Source organism: Pipistrellus kuhlii, unplaced genomic scaffold, assembly GCF_014108245.1.
Source record: "Pipistrellus kuhlii isolate mPipKuh1 unplaced genomic scaffold, mPipKuh1.p scaffold_m20_p_15, whole genome shotgun sequence".
Lineage (NCBI taxonomy): Eukaryota > Metazoa > Chordata > Mammalia > Chiroptera > Vespertilionidae > Pipistrellus > Pipistrellus kuhlii.
In genome coordinates, this window is record NW_023425460.1 from 38,461,597 (window position 1) to 38,478,178 (window position 16,582).

General features: G+C 43.4%; 1 long non-coding RNA gene across 2 annotated transcripts in view; it reads right to left on the reverse strand.

Moving 5' to 3' along the window:
- The window catches only part of LOC118719473, a 30,021-nt gene extending 13,728 nt beyond the window's left edge, over positions 1 to 16,293 (reverse strand). For both annotated transcript variants that reach the window (XR_004988151.2, XR_006741753.1), the window contains exon 1: positions 16,097 to 16,293. This is a non-coding gene — a long non-coding RNA (uncharacterized LOC118719473). The remainder of the gene's footprint in view (positions 1 to 16,096) is intronic.
- Between the last annotated feature and the right edge of the window lie 289 nt (positions 16,294 to 16,582).

Consider the following 16,582-nt stretch of genomic DNA (forward strand, 5'->3'; position numbering starts at 1 on the left):
CACACACACAGACTCTAAATCAAGCCACACACACATTTATTTGCCCTGCTCTGTTCTCATCTCTCAGAGAGAAGCCGAGACCCGGCACCTCTTCTACCTGTTATTTCTTTAAGGAAATGAGATTTGAGACATGATAGACTTGAGAAGAAATGTGTTTAAGCAAAGCTGCTTACAACCTTTCAAGTGTTTCTAGTTTCTGCTAGGGAGAAAAACACGGGGAAAATATTAACAAGTAAAGGGGATAAAAAGCTTGAAATGGATTAGAAATAAGACATATTCCTTTGATCTTCCATATACTCTGATTTGTTTAGGGTTTTGGGAGAAGCAGCCTTAGGGGGTGAGTTGCAGATGTCTAGAGATAGGAAGACGTGGTGGGACAAAACATTATTTGAACTAATTGCTTTAGTGCCAGAAATATCAAATTAGTCAGGAATGCTTCCACCATGACGTTGTGCTATCTAGAAACTTTCCATGTCTTTCCAATGCCCACTGAAAAAATCCTTAAAGTTGGATTCCATCACAGTTTTGTACCAACTTCCTTTTCTTTGTTTTGCCACCTGGAACTGTGCCATGCAAACGCTCCCTTTTAGCCTTCAGGATTCATGTCTCGCACCAGTAGCCCAGAGCACTCAGTTGCATATCTCAGCTCCCCATGTATTAGCAACTATGCGACCTGAGACGAATTCCTCTGCCTCCTGAACTTCCTTGCCCTCATCTGTAAACTGAGAATGATAGTCATAATGAAAGTCATAAGGCATGCATGTCCAGTAACCAACAGTCCCAGTTTGTCCAGGACTGAGGGGCCTCCTGGTCTGCAGGGTTTTCAGTGCTCACCCAAGTAATCCCACCCAGACTAGGATGAGTGGGTCTTTATGACACATTGCAAATAAAACATTCAGCAATGTGCTTAGTGTAGAATAAATATGATGATAATCACATACATATTTCTCTTTCCTAAACCTGCCTTGCATTTCCTCCCTCCAAGCTTCTGTCCCCTGCCACCTCAATGCCCACCACTGGAACCTCTTATCCCTGTGGTCAGCAAACTGCAGCTCATGAGCCACATGCGGCTCTTTGGCCCCTTGAATGTGGCTCTTCCACAAAATACCACAGCCTGGGCAAGTCTATGTTGAAGAAGTGGCATTAAAAAAAGTTTAAGTTTAAAAATGTGGCTCTCAAAAGAAATTTCAATCATTGTACTGTTGATATTTGGGCTCTGTTGACTAATGAGTTTGCTGACCACTGTCTTATCCTTTCTTCTTTGCTTGTAAAAATCCTATTCATCGTATTTCCCTGACCAGACTGGACCCCAGTGAGAGTGGGTCCTGTTTATTTAGACGTGTGTTTTCTACAGCTCTTGGCAAAGTTACTGTCACACGGTCAGGGGTGCCCCATGTATGTTTGTAAGTATATTAACTAAAAACCATTTTTCACTGTAGAAAAAAAAAATCACATCACTAACTATACCAAATGGGCAGAAAATACATATGCCCTGCAAGTATTTGCTGCGTAAGTGGCAAACATGCATGCCACAGCAGCCAGATTTAATGCCAAAGTATCAAGTAATAAACTTTGCTGTGTATTCACTTGCACAATTGTTATTGAGTTGTTTCCGTATTTCATCAATTATCACACCTAAAAGGAACAGGTATATCATTCAGAGGAATCAGGGAATTGTTAGCATCACTGGAAGAAATTATGACATTTCAGGGTCATGCTTTTGCGCTGCTTAGTGGAATGTTTTAGAATGTTCTTTTTGGAAGGGATTGTATTTCACCATTTCCTTTGTGTAAATATAACACTTAATTACCAACACAAAGAAACCATTCTCTGAGAACTAAATTGCTTATTAACAAAAGATTTGAAATGGACTGGAGTTTCAAAAGGCAGAAGAAATTGAAGACATGTATCTTTAAACAATAATTACACAGCTGAAAATTATATACTGAACGTAATTTTACAGATTCAATTTTCTTGTTACTGGCGGAAAGATGGAAGATTAATTCTATAAATTTAAAAGTGTCTGGATTTGTTTTTTCAAAACTTGACTTAAAATGGTGATACTTCAAATTTGGAGGTAGTGTTCCTTATTCCACAGTTCAATGGACAATCGTTTGAAGAGATAAATCCACTTTTATGGTGACAGTCTCAGAAGAGTTTATGAGCAAAACCAGCCTTTTATTTGCTTATGTCTTTCCATCCATTACAATTGGAGCCACATGGAATGCTGATTATTAAATTTTCAGAATCAAGCTTATTATGTTTTCCATCTCATCCCAGAGTTCATCGAATCTGAGACCCAACCATAATATGTGGATGCAAGTGCTATGGTTTTCTTTTGTTAATACAAGCATATGTTATTTTCCTCGGTTCCAATTCTTAAAATAAAAATTGCATCATAGGTTCTTTAAATCCAGAATGACTGGCAAGTTCTGAATTCAATTTAGAGGAATGGCAATTCACTCTAGCAGGACTAGAGGAAGAAAAGCTTAAGGTTAAGAGTGGTATCTGACCCACTTAGCCAAGACAACAGGAGAAAAGGGGTTGTGAAGATTCTTTAATACCAAAACCTTCCTCAAAAGATATACTTAGCCACGGCCTCCCTAAGTCTTAGAATCTTTAATAAAGCATCTGCAATAGCCCTGACTGGTGGTGCTCAGTGGTTACGACATCAGTCCATGCACCAAAAGATCACCCTGCTCAAGGGCACATAACTGGGTTGCAGGTCTGATCCCTCGCCCTGGTCTGGGCGCCTGCAGGAGAAAACCAATTGATGTCTCAATGTCTCTTTCTCCCTCTTCCTCTCCCTCCCTTCCATCTACTCTTTCTAAAAACCAATGGAAAAATATCTTCAGGTGAGGATTAATAAAACAAAACAAAAAAGAGTCTGCAATAATTATCAGCCATAGAAGGTCTAAATAACTAGGACCTTGTGTGACTGACCCCTACCCCAGCCACACACACACATGCATCCATGCTATTTAATGATAAAAAGGTAAAGCAGAAGTAAAGAAGACACAAACAAACGAAAAAACCCCTCAGATATTAAAAAATATTTGTTATATATCCTTGATTCAATAAATATTTAGTATAACTGGCAAGTTTTTATCATAATATATGGCAGAACTACTATTTTGTGACTGATAGCTGTTCACCCCCAGGAAGAAATACCTCCCAAGAAAGGCTCCTATTGGCTAACTGGGCTCAATTATAAAAACAGAGCCTAGCAGGTGTTTCTAAGCAGCAGCCTCTCATGCAAACTGAGCTTCAGGGAGAAGCATGCATTAACCTGCCTGCCACTTGCACTAAGCTGCCTGCCTTCCACACTGAACTGCCTGCCTGCACTGTATTCCTGACATCTGAGCCAACCCTCATATAGGAGTTCCTGGAATTCTACCACGGAGACTTTCCCCATCCAATGGAAATGCACAACTCTATCTCCATCTGCATCGTCATTGACCTATCAGATCAGCTCCATTTCGACCAAGCAGGACTTTGCCTTTTAGACCAATCAAACTGCAAGGATTTGGAATCCTTATTGGCATGAGGACTGACCAAACAGGGGCCAGAGGTGGGGACTTCTCTATTTGTCAGCTCCCCTCTGGTGTGGGAAGCACATTTTCCCTTCACACTGAAGTTTCCCTGCTATGGTGAGCTGTCTAGCTGGAGAGGCTGCCTTACTCGATGCCATCTCATCCTAGAGCTGCCTCACAGCTATTCTGTATCACAGCTGGGCTGTTTGCACTGAGTCAAGAGCCTTCTTCACCACGCCACAAATTGGGGATTCCTGTTGGCATTGAATCAGAACTGAGGACCATCAATTGACACAGCAAAAAGATGTTACAAAATAGTGGTAAAAATATGGGCTTGGCAGTCTGGTGATTCCTCAAGAAAATTAGAATAGAACTACATACAACTCAGCCATCCCTCTCCTGGGCATATATCGATACCTGAAAAACTCTAAATCATGTATTTGCAAAGATATGTGCAGCTCTATATTCACTGGAGCATTATTCAAGGTGGCTAAGACATGGAAACAACCAAAGTGTCCTGCCATAGGGGACTTGATAAAGATGTGGTATATATACACAATGGAATACTACTCAGCCATAAGAAAGGATGAAATAATGCCAGTTGCAACAACATGGATGGACCTTGAGAACATTATGCTAATAAGTCAGAAAAAGCCTAGAACCATATGATTTCATTCATATGTTGGATATCAAACGGAAACTCATGAACACAAACAACAGTGCGAGAGAGAAATGGGTGGGGGGAGAAGGGAGTCCTAATATAAGGCAACAGAAGAAGATTTGACTTTGGGTAGTGGGCACATGGTGCAACATACAGACCTTGTAACATAGAAGCCCACACCTAAAACCAATGTCACCCCAATAAATTTAATTTAAAAGGGGGGTGGGGGGAGAATATGGGCATTACTGTTGGGCAAATCTGGTTTTAAACCAGGTCCTGCCACTAATTAGCTTAGTGGTCTCAGGCAAGACTCTTTAACACTCTGACTGACTAATCCCAGTTTCCTTAGCTCTGATGTGGGGATACTGGTCCTTTCCCACAGGTGGGTTGAAGCTGAGATGAGCTGCTTGGTGCTGAGTTCCCATGACCCAGACTCCATGATGCTCATATAACTGTGGGGCCTCAGATTCAAATCTTGAACTCATTTAATGGCCACAACCATTAAGGGTGGTGGTGAAGACAGGAATTCCTGTTCTACAGGTAAGATTCAGATAAATATGATAGGTAACTCATAGCAAAGGTTTATCATATGTCAGGCGCTGTCCTACATGTTTTACATAGATTCTTTCACCAAACCCCGGATCAAGGGGGCTACCATGATTATTCCAATTTTTCTACAGATAAGAAAACTGAGGTTTAGAACTTAAGGAACTTGTCCAAGTAGCAGATCAGGTGGGTAGGAGTACTGCCTCTTCCTGTTTGGGCTGCTGAACTAGAAAGCTTTTACTTAACCTCAAGCTCCATTTCCCACAGGTTCGAGTTGAGCATCCTTGTGTTGCTCAGAGGCTGAGAAGCACAAAGCACAAGGGACCTCAGAAAGAACCTTTTAACTGAGCTGGGCTGAATGGCAAATGGTGACCTGCAACAGGTCTCCCCAATGCCCTGACTTGGAACCAGGTGGCAGCAGTGACATCTAGGATGTCACAAAGAAAAGCATATCATCTCAAACCAGGACCACTGCGTTCTCTGGGCTCCTCCCCTGGGAGATCCTGTGTGGCCAGCAGGACTGAGGTTAGAATTCCCTGATAGGAAAGAGTGGCTTTCCCTGAGAGAAGCCCCTGTCTTTCTTCCCAGGAGTTGGTCAAACAAGAGGTAATGCTCTCTAGGAACTAAGCACACAGTGTTGACTCCTGGGAGTCAGCCGTGAGTTGAGGGCAGAGCAGAGGGAAGGCCAACAGGACACGTGGCCTTAGAAAGGACAACTCCACACACATATAATAGAAAGGGCAATGGAGCACTGTCCAACCTCATCCTGCCCAGTCAGGGAACCGGGGCTGAGCTTGGGCTCTTGCCTGGACTTGGCCGTGAACTATAGGAACCTTGTTGTAATGCCCCCACCAGCAGGATACTTCTGTGACTTATGCACTAGGTCTGTCCCACATGGGACTGCCCTGTCTAGTTCTCGTCCTGCTACTCTCTGTGTGACCCTGACGGAGTCTCCAAACCTTCTGAGCTTTAGTTGCTTCATGGAGAAGACCAGTAGCTTTTCCTGGATGACATCTGAGAGTTCCTCATCCTAAAATAGGATGGCTCCACCCCTTTCCCCACCCCCTTTAGAAGTCTCTCTCTGAAGAGTTTCAACCTTGCCCTTCCCAATAAGAATTTGGAAAATTTAAATGAGTCTAGAAGCTGGATGTGCACTTACTAATTGAGCTTCGGGAGGAACTAAGTTGTAGACTCTACATTCAAAGATTTAAATTGATTGGGCATTTTGGCCATTGGTTTCTTATAAATCATTATTTAAAAAATATTTTTTAGCTTCTCAAAATGGTTTTCAATAACAGTGATGAACTACCTTTAATCCAACTGATTCTGCACAACTATTATTTCATCTTTATCTCCTCTTCCAGGTTGCATCCATCGTCCAGTTATACTGATAGATCTGTAACCACTATGTCCATACATTTGATAATTTTTCTCTCACTTGATACTCTTTGAAAAATATATTTTGTATTGATTTCAGAGAGGAAGGGAGAGGAAGAGATAGAAATATCCATGATGAGAGAGAATGATTAATTGGTTGCCTTCTGTACACCCCACATTGGGAATGGAGCCCAGAACCCAGGCATGTGCCCTTACCAGGAATCTAACTGTGACCTCCTGGTTTATAGGTCAATGCTCAACCACTGAGCCAGCTGGCTGGCTCTCACTTGATACTTTAGCTTAAACATTTTCCATCCATCCAAGTCTTTCTAATTATTATTTCAATGAATGCATTCTCTTTCATCATAGTTCATGCACCATCATGTACTTAACAGCTTCCAGAATACTTACTCTCTCCCAATATCTTGTAGGTATTGGTAATGTTGCTAATTAACATCTTCACACAAACACAGCCTCTCCTGCCCCCTATGAGTTATTAACTATTACGGAGGGAAGAAAGCCTTCTTGTGTACTTTGAAAGTAACTGCTAGAATATGGTTGTGTATAAGCTGCAGAATTCCCTCGTTGCCAGCAAGAGAGGAGGTTTGGGACACAGATTTTAGGAGCTGTCCCTTTGAACGGGATCTGTGAACACTGTTCAGTGGCATTTGGGCAAGTCCCTTTATTTTATTGCCCCTCATTTTCTCTTTTCTTTTTTTGAAAATATATTTTATTGATTTTGTTTTACAGGGAGGAAGGGAGAGGGATAGAGAGTTAGAAACATCGATGAGAGAGAAACATCGATCAGCTGCCTTCTAAACACCTCCTTCCGGGGATGTGCCCACAACCAAGGTACAAGCCCTTGACAGGAATGGAACCTGCGATCCTTCAGTCTGAAGGCCAACACTATCCTAGGGCCACTTTTTCTTCTCAAGATAAGATTATAGGAGCTTGAGGCCAACATGCTTACTTTTATAGATAACTAGAGGCCCAAATGCACAAAACTTGTACACGGGTAGGGTTCCTAGGCCTGGCAAGTGATCAGAGCCAATCTGGGCCCTCCTTCTTTCTATGCCGCCCCTAGTGGTCAGACCATGTCATAGCAAGTAATTGAACTCTGGGTCTCCAGGTCAAACTCCCAAGGGGACACTTTGCATATTAGCTATAATATATATATATATATATATATATATATATATATATATATATATATATATATATATACATATATATACATATATATACATATATATACATATATATATATATATATATATATATATATATATATATATATATATATATATATTTGGCCATCATAATGGGAAATCCAGAAGGCAAGACAGAGTGACCCTTCTCCCATCTCACATTAGTCGCTTACAAACCAGTGTTTACACATATATCAGTGCTGTTTAAGTAACTAACCATTCAATTTAAAATTCAATCCCAATGCACAGAGAGAGCCATTTCTGCCTAAATGCAGTCATCAGACACAGCCAATAGGACACTCCAGATCAGAAAGGGCTATGAACAATTTCAACCACACTTAGAGACACCATTTTTAACACTGTAGCAAATGTTGCCAATTTTAGGCATAGGAACAGACCTTCTGGTGCCCACATTCCTCAAGTCTATCTTGTTTTAAATAAAAACCAAACAAACAAAAAAAGAATCGAGTCATTTTCATTTTATGGAAAACCAGTTAACCATCAAATGCAAAAACAAATTAAAAAAAAAAAAAAAACTACACGAAAGCCACACCTGCAGTAATGCTTTCAAAGGGGAATCTTGAAGTCTGTTGCTATTTTCTCAAAGGCATCAACAGAGTTGGGCAGCAAAGAAACTGCAGCCTGAAAATGTCTCATGAAGCAAAACTTAGGTCATTTTTATTTGTGTTATGCAGAGTCATAAACCTCAGAAAAACACACTAATAAAACATCACGCTCAGTTTAAAGGTCTCCCATCATTCGGCGCCATAATGATACATGGAACACCATTAGCATAAGGCAAGTCCATTGCTCCTGGACTGTGGATCTGCTATAAGATTCCAGGGCAGGAGGAATAGGGAAACAGACAGGAAAGTTAAAACAGGGCCACACAGTGTGGGCAATTTGCAGCCAGCTTGTAACTAACAAACCATTGTCTTCCCCAGCCAGGACACTGAGAGCAAATGATTAGCAAAACCTCCCTAATGAGAAAATGCAGAAAGGGAGGGGAAAAGAGGAAAGGAAAAAAGGGGCAGTTTTACTCCGTAAACAGAAAAGCCGGCAGTCTCAAGGCTTCGTCAGATAAAGTTGCCAGGTGTTTCTCATGATTTCTGGAAGGCCACAAACAAAACAAAACAAAACAAAACAAAACAAAACAAAAAGACATTGAAAATTAATCTGTACCAAAATATCCAGCAGAGGAATTTTGAGACCTATAAACAGGAGGGTATATAACATATAACACCTTGGACCCACACCCAACTTGCTCTTCACAAGACAGATGTATAGGTTTGCTTGCTTTGCTTTTTCAAGAAAGGTGCATGCTTTAATTGCTTTAATGAATTGGCATTTTACAACTGCAGTCAAGGTCTCTAGTATAAATTCATTTATACTAGATGCCTGGTGCACAAATTCGTGCATGGGTGGGATCCCTTGGCCTGGCTGGCAATCATGGCCAATTGGGGCCTGCTGGCTAGGGGAGAGAGACCAGGAGGTTGGCTGTGCATTGACCAATAGGGGGCAACTCCTGTGCTGAGCATCTGCTCCCTGGTGGTCAATGCACATCATAATGGTAGACCAGTTGTAACAGACTCTTAGGCTTTTATATATACAGATCAGAAGACAAGGATGGAGGTTGGGGCAGCCCTCTGCACTGACTCAGGGCGTTGTTCGGTCTGGTAACACATCTATGATGTCATGAGAAAGGCCTTAACTAGTGCTCTAAGACAGATTTTATATACAGAGCACTAAGTTAGGTATGCAATTTTACCTATATGTTCTCAAAAATTCTAGTTTAGCACTTCTTAGTTGGGATTCAGGAATCTGTGTTTTAACAACTCCACCAGGTGATTCTCATCATGAGAGAAGGTTGGGAAACACTGCTCTAAGGATCTCCTTATTCAGCCTTTATACAAACATCTTTGTGTTATCCCGACCCGGAGCCAGGTGCTCTGAGTGGGTCCTTGGGGATATAGTAGAAATAAGACAGACAAGATCCTGCCTTCATGGAGTTTACGTTGGTGAGGGGACATTATGATCAACCACTAAAAAAAATGATATTTTATTAATACTTTTCACTACCTGGAATTATTTAATAGGGTAATGGGTTGGTAGGGTTATTAGTTTGAGATAATATGATTTTTTGTGTGTGTGTGTGTGTGTGGCCCATATGCACATGGGATATACTTATACTACAAATTTCATTATTTATCTGAAATTCAAGTTGAAGAGATTCCTATATTTTATCTGACAACCCATGGAAAGGGTAGCAGGGGTCCTCAAACTTTTTAAAGTGGGGGCCAGATCACGGTCCCTCAGAGAGCTGGAGGGCCGGACTATATGAACTACTAATTCCTACTGTAACACCTCGGCTGCGCTCACTGCCCAAAAAACCTGGAGGGCCGGATCAGACTCCTCTGCGGGCCGCATGTGGCCCACGGGCCGTAGTTTGAAGACGCCTGGGTGAGAGCAACCTAAAACAGGAGGGTCGGAGACTTTTCCATGTTAGGGAGCAACCTGCCTTTTAAATGTCTTCTCGCCTCTCCATGCATACTTCCTGTTCCCACTGCTGACATCTGTGGCTTATTTAACAACCTAATAGCACCTTTCATTTACAGTCCCTTTTATATGCATTTTTTGCTGGAACATCCTCTAAGCCCCATGGATTAAATTTTATCATGTTCCTCATTTCACAGGTGGAGAATGGAGGTTTGGGGAAGTGAAGCCACACAGGTGATTGTGATCCCACAATAACCAGCAACAGAGGCAGGACTTTGGGTTCTGTGAGAACCTCCACCTGGCATCTAGCCCGCGTCTAGCAGGTGCTCAGTAAATAATGTTGAATTGAACTAAATGCAGCAGTGTTTGAAGTGTATACGCCTGCCTGACAATTAGCTTCTGTATCACACGTGAGTTTTGACGTTAAGCACTTGATTGCCCGGCGTCCACTTCAAAGAGGGGCCATGGTGAATAAACACTTGGCCAGCTACAGATGACAGAGCCAGGCTGCCCCTCCCTGAAGGTCCCCTTTTACAAAACCCTGGTTGAGGTAGATGACGGACCATTTGACTGACAAGCTTTTCTTTTCAGCACCTTAATTTCTGCTCTTATGTTTTAAATTTACCAATAAAGCGAACAGGCAAAACCAAAGGCACCCCACTATCGACCCTAACAAAGGCAGAACCCTATGTTCCTTCTCCCTCTCTCTCTTATCCGTCCTCCCCCCTCTACCCCCTCCCTGAGACTTCACAGTGTAGCCCTAGACATGCTGTGGACCCTCTAGTCTAGACCTTGTGAGGAATATATTTTGTCTTTTCAAAGTTCCCTGATGGTTGAGGCTGAGAGTGTCTTGCAACCATAAGAACCACAGGGGCAGAGCCAGCCACACATGGGCCCTGTCTGGGGAAATGTCTGTGGTGGCGCCTCACAAATATTGAATAGATCATAGGCTTTCGAGGAGCAAGGATGAGCATTTCAGTTTGAATTGAGGCTCAGAGGCATTCCAGCTGCATCACTCACGAAAGTCAGCTGACCTCTCAGTGGGTTTATCCTCATTTTACAGATAATTGTTATGCAGATTCATTCCCTCAACAAACATATTGAGTGTCTACTACCTGCCAGGATCTGCTCCAAGAAGTGGAATACCGAGAGAAAGACCAGACAGATACAGAGAAGATGATCAGCCATTTTAAGGGATATAACACTTAAAATGTGGGCAGGATCGAGAATGGCTGCGTGGAGCCTGGGCTATGTTAGGTCAGGGAAGGCTACTCTGAGATGTCGACATCCCAGAGGCTCCCATTCTGGCCTATATCTGTGGACCAGGTTCCTAGGCAGAGTCAACAGGTAGGGGGAGAGGAGACAAGAGCAGAGCACTGAGCCTGAGATTGGAGCCAGGGGTTTGAATTTAATTCTAAGTGTAATGGAAACGAGGGCCATAACCTGAGCCGATTTGTGTTTTTAAAAAGATCTATCAAGTCACTGTGTGGAGAACAGATCATGAGCAGGGAGCCAGACTCGAAGGTGCCTACATGATGACCTGGATGGATGAGCTGAGAAGATGGAAAGAAATAGTCTGATGGGTGAGGGTGGAGGGGTCACATCCCTAAAACATGCTGAAGGCAGAGAAATCAAGGATGGAATCTGGGTTTTTAGCTTTAACAAAGCAAATGATAGTGTCAAGTTTTCGAAGAGGAAACAAACATAGGAAAAGCAGTCCTGCGAGTGTGTAACATAGTAAATTCCTTAGTCAATATCCCTGAGTGTGCCTCTGAGGGGCAGGAAGGAGACAGACACACTTGGGAGGAAAAAGGCTGCCCAGGGACCATGAGAATCCCTGTTGTGTTACCTCCTCAGCCTGGTTCAGTTGTGCCCACTTATCACTGCCGCCAGAGCACCAGACCCTTATGCACAGGCCATTGGGCAAAACCCTATGGAGAACCGGGAAATGCTGCGATGAATGAGAAGCAGGAGCTATGGGTCCAATGAGAAACAGCCATGTACAAAAGTAACACCAGGCACCTGTTCACTGCAGCATTGTTCACGGTGGCCAAGACATGGAAACAACTAAAGTGTCCTGTGACAGAGGACTGTATAAGGAAGATGTGGGACATACACACAATGGAATACTACTCAGCCATAAGAAAGGATGAAATAATGCCATTTGCAGCAACAGGGATGGACTTTGAGAACATTATGCTAAGTGGAATAAGTCAGACTGAAAAGTCTAAAAACCATACGATTTCATTCATTTGTGGGATATAAAACTGAAACTTATGTTTTATATAAACACAAAACATAAAACCCAGGGAAGAGGGTGTAGAGAGAATGGGGTCCTAATATGAAGTGACAGGAGAAGATTTGACATTTGAGTGGTGGGCACACAATATACAGATCTTGTAACATAGAAAGCCACACATGAAACCTGTATGTTCATGTTAACCTATATCAACCCAATCAATTGAATAAATAAAATTTAAAAAACAACAAACAGAAACCCAAATCAGAAACACAACAAAACCTCAGGCAGAGATATTCCCGGAACCAGACAGACAATTCCTGAATATATACTACTCTATGGCCAACTCCATCTCCTTGAAGTGGCTATAGAAAAACTCTTGAGCTCCAAATGGGGACAAAACAGTCACATGATGACCTTGGCTCAGAGTTCCAGGTCCTCCTCTCAAAGCTTCACAGCATACAGCCAGTAGAGGCAGATTGGAATCAGAGGGCTGGACTCATAGGGAGAAACTGACTTTCCAGTCCGGGCTTGGCTCTGTGCTGGGCAAAGGACTAGATGTTTGCATCTTTTTTTCTCATCCAGTCTTCACTGCAACACTGTGAGATGAATGCTAGCATCACCATTGTATTGAAAAGTAGCCTCAGAGAGGTCAATTCATTTGCCCAAGGTCACACAGCTTGAGTGCAGTTTCACCCTCACGGAGCTTCCAGCGAATCACCCAGCCTTATTCCTTATTGAATCCCCACTGTCCTGCTCACAGCAGGGGCTCAGGAAACATTTGTTGCATGGATAACAAATAACCCCACAGCTTGTGTTTAATCATGAAGGCAGGCCATTCCCTTTGACGTAAAGATTGAAGAAGCTGCCTTCGCCCCAGGTTTCTGGCCAGTGGTGGGCAAACTCATTAGTCAACAGAGCCAAATACGGTATCAACAGAACAATGATTGAAATTTCTTTTGAGAGCCAAATTTTTTAAATTTAAATTTATTCTAACACCACTTCTTCCAAATAGATGCGTCCAGGACAGTGACATTTTGTGGAAGAGCCACACTCAAGGGGCCATAGAGCCACATGTGGCTTGTGAGCTGCAGTTTGCTGACCACAGCTCTAGGGGATAAACCTTACCTACAGTGCCAAACCATTTTGCTCCATAGTAGTCTAAGTCCCCAGGCTTAGAAATCTTTGGGAAGACAGGCTGCCTTGGGGTTCAGTCTCACTGGTCCCAACCGGTTTCTGCCTCAAGGGTGATGAGGTCTTATGAGAAAAGCGGGTAAGGGCTCACTAGCTCTCTGGACTCACCAGGGGACTGGCACCTGCAGCCCTGGTGTTTATATTCAGATTACCTTTGATGGCATGCCAAATTGGTGACTAATTACAGCATGTCCAAATAAGGCACTTTAATTATAGCTCCCTTAATTCCAAGGAGAACTCTGCGTGGAAAACAGAGGAGAGAGTGCATACATAGCTGCTCGCTCTGATCTCAGAGCCCGGCTTGGTAAATGAATTACCAGGAGAGTCAGTGGCTTATTCCATTAGGCCCTGATAGGACATTGCTTTGTAACTGCTGGGAAGGCTTCCCAAGGGAGGGGCTGCTTGCCATCTTTGCAGCCAACCCTGGGGAAACGTGGGCGTGCAGGGAGGCTGACCCTGGCTTGGGCTCAGGCTCCTGCTCCTTCCCTGCCTGGGACAGCCGCCCCGCTGTAATGGGATTTCTGGGGGGCCTTGCTCTTTCCGCCTGAAACGGCAGACTCACCCAGTGTGCTGTCTCCTGTTGGGAATCACTCACTGATCTCGGCCGCCTCTCGAGCTGCACAAATTCAATTCAGAGCTTTTGAACTGGAGCCCTCCCGGATTTCACGGGTCCTTAGACAGGTGTTCTGTCTATATATAATGGGACTCCTCCTTCCCCTGCTGCTAGGCTACAAATGTTAAAGAAACAGCAGCCGTTCGGCGGTAAAGTTTAATGTTGGTAAATATCTTATTTCAATCACGTTTAATACTTTCTGCAAGACGAACTTTGGAAGACCATCAAGTTTATCCCCTCCCTCTCCCCATAGGGCCTTAAGACCTAGAATCAGTTACTTTGTGATTTCCATGGAAGACAAAACATCTTTCCGTAGTTTGGGCTCCTTCTTATCCTCTGGCTCTTTACATGCAACATTTCCTCCAAAACAGAACTGTTCTGGAGTTCTCTTGCGGCTTTCCTACCTGTCACTGTGATTGTAATACCAATAATGAGAAAACCTTACCTACAGTGCCAAACCATTTTGTGTAAGTGATCTCACTTACTCCTTAGAGCCAGTCCTGAAAGGTAGACAAAGCAGCTCTAGCTATGGCTCCTCTCACATTATAGTCTAGCTCAGAGAGGTGAAATCATGGCCATGCCATCAGGTAAGACAAACGTCTGCATTATCTGACGCCATCCCAGAATCTTTACTATGTTGCCTGTCAACAGGCTTTGTTTTGACCACAGCACTTTGTTTCTCGGCTGCCCAATCTTCCAGAGAAGGCCTTCAGCTGATTCTTGGAGTTTCCTTTTCAAATATGCATACTGGATTAGAATCAAGACCAATTCAAATGGATAAATATCTCTCAATGCCTGTGTATGCATGGCTCTATGGTGGCATTCAGGGCATTTGGAGATGGCTCAGAGGGCGAAAAGCATACTGCCTATGCATTTTGATTCCAGGCAGATCTAATTCAAATCACAACCCCTCCTGGGACCTTGAACAAGCTACAATCAAAAGCTCAAGATTAAATGAGATAATGTAAAGTGGCCAGCAATCTTGATAGCGCTAAATTAAATAGTCATGATGCTTCGTGTACATTATCTCTTTAATCCTTACAACAGCCCTTAGGAGGTAGGGACTATTCTTGGCCCCATCTTATAGATTGGTAAACCGAGGTGATTGGCCAATGGTTAGGCAATGCAATTTACATCCAGATCTGCCTGGCTCCAAACACAGCTGCTGCTCTTAATCAATGTCAGGAGCGGTTTCTCATGAGGAAGACAGGACTGCTTGCTGTAAACTTATGATTATGGCATGAGCTTTGGATCAGGGATAGTGGTCACTGTCATTTAGACTCAGCCCTCCTACCCACTGGCAGGAAAAAAACAAACAACACTTGCCACATTCACTTCCTCCTATTTACCAAGTGTGGTATGATTAAAATACAAATCCTCTAGGAAGTAGGCCTCACTTCAGATTCCTTATGCCATTACGGGTTTTTGTAAGGCATAGAGTCTGAAATCTCAATTACCTCTTAAGGGGATGGTTGAAAAATTTGACCCAAAAAACCAGGCCAAGAGTTGACCAAGCTCTCCAGGCAGCTGTTACTTATTAGAAGAATCGCCAGTGCCCTTGAGAATCCAATAACATGCAATTATTCTCTCCATACACAAAAAAAGGCTACATGAACACCCACACACAACTGTATGCACAATTTCAGGGGGTTGACTGACATTCCTCCCCAACCCCACTGTCCATTTGTTACAGAAACTGGAGAAGAACCAAGCAATTCTTAGGGGGATGGAGTTACATTTATTACGCGCGGGTCCAGAGGAAAATGTCTCTCAAATTCTGGGCCCCAACATGGAGGAACTTTCCCTATTTATATGTTTTTACCTTCTTGACCTCCCACATATGGGGTGTTTCCAGCCCCTTTTGCAAGTTCTTAAAGAGAGCCCCATTGTGCTGGGGCCTTGAGACCTCAACCAAAGGCCTGGCCTAGTACCACCACTGATAATTTTATCCGAGGAAGGTTTAATGGCCCCTCTGAAGTGGGAGTAGTCTTATTTTCCTTATTATTTAAGCAAGCAAGCATTTACAGAAGCCAAACAGCAGGGTTAAAATTTCAAACAGCATTTCTTTTTTTTTTTTTTAAATAAGATAGATGCTTCACATTTGCAGACTGGCTATCTGGAGTCCACAGCCCTGGGATAGAATCTGAGGTTTAGCATCCTCATCTGTCTATCTGGGTAGGAGTGAGGATAAGATGAGATGACCCCAAGGAAGAGCCCCATGCCACTTACCTGTCCAGTGTGCACCAGCCCAGCACTGGGACAGCTCGCGACAAGAAAACAACCACATAACTGAGCAAAAAGGTCACCACCAAGAGGAGAGAGACTCTCCTCAAATGAGCGACCACTCCACAGGTAAGAGCAATTTCACTGCCCATCTTGCGGGCTTTTTCATTAGCCTCAATAAGGAGCACTTTGTGGTGCCCTGGAGTGAGTGTGGGGAGGGCTATTGGAGCCACTTGTAAATGTTAATGGCTCTCAGACCAGCTTCCCTCTGGCTAATTGCTGGTGGAATTGATGAGCCAGCAGGCTCTCCGCCCACCTCTCCCTCTCAGAGCTGAAGCTGCTACCCTGTGTTTCCAAGCCCTCCTTAGTCCCGCCCATTTCCACCCAGGCAGGGAGGCTGCCCACCATGCCGCACAGACTACACTTTGATTTAGAGCTTAGTGAGGGGCTTTCCCTGGGGAAGAGACCTCCATCCGGTGACTCTGAGGGCTT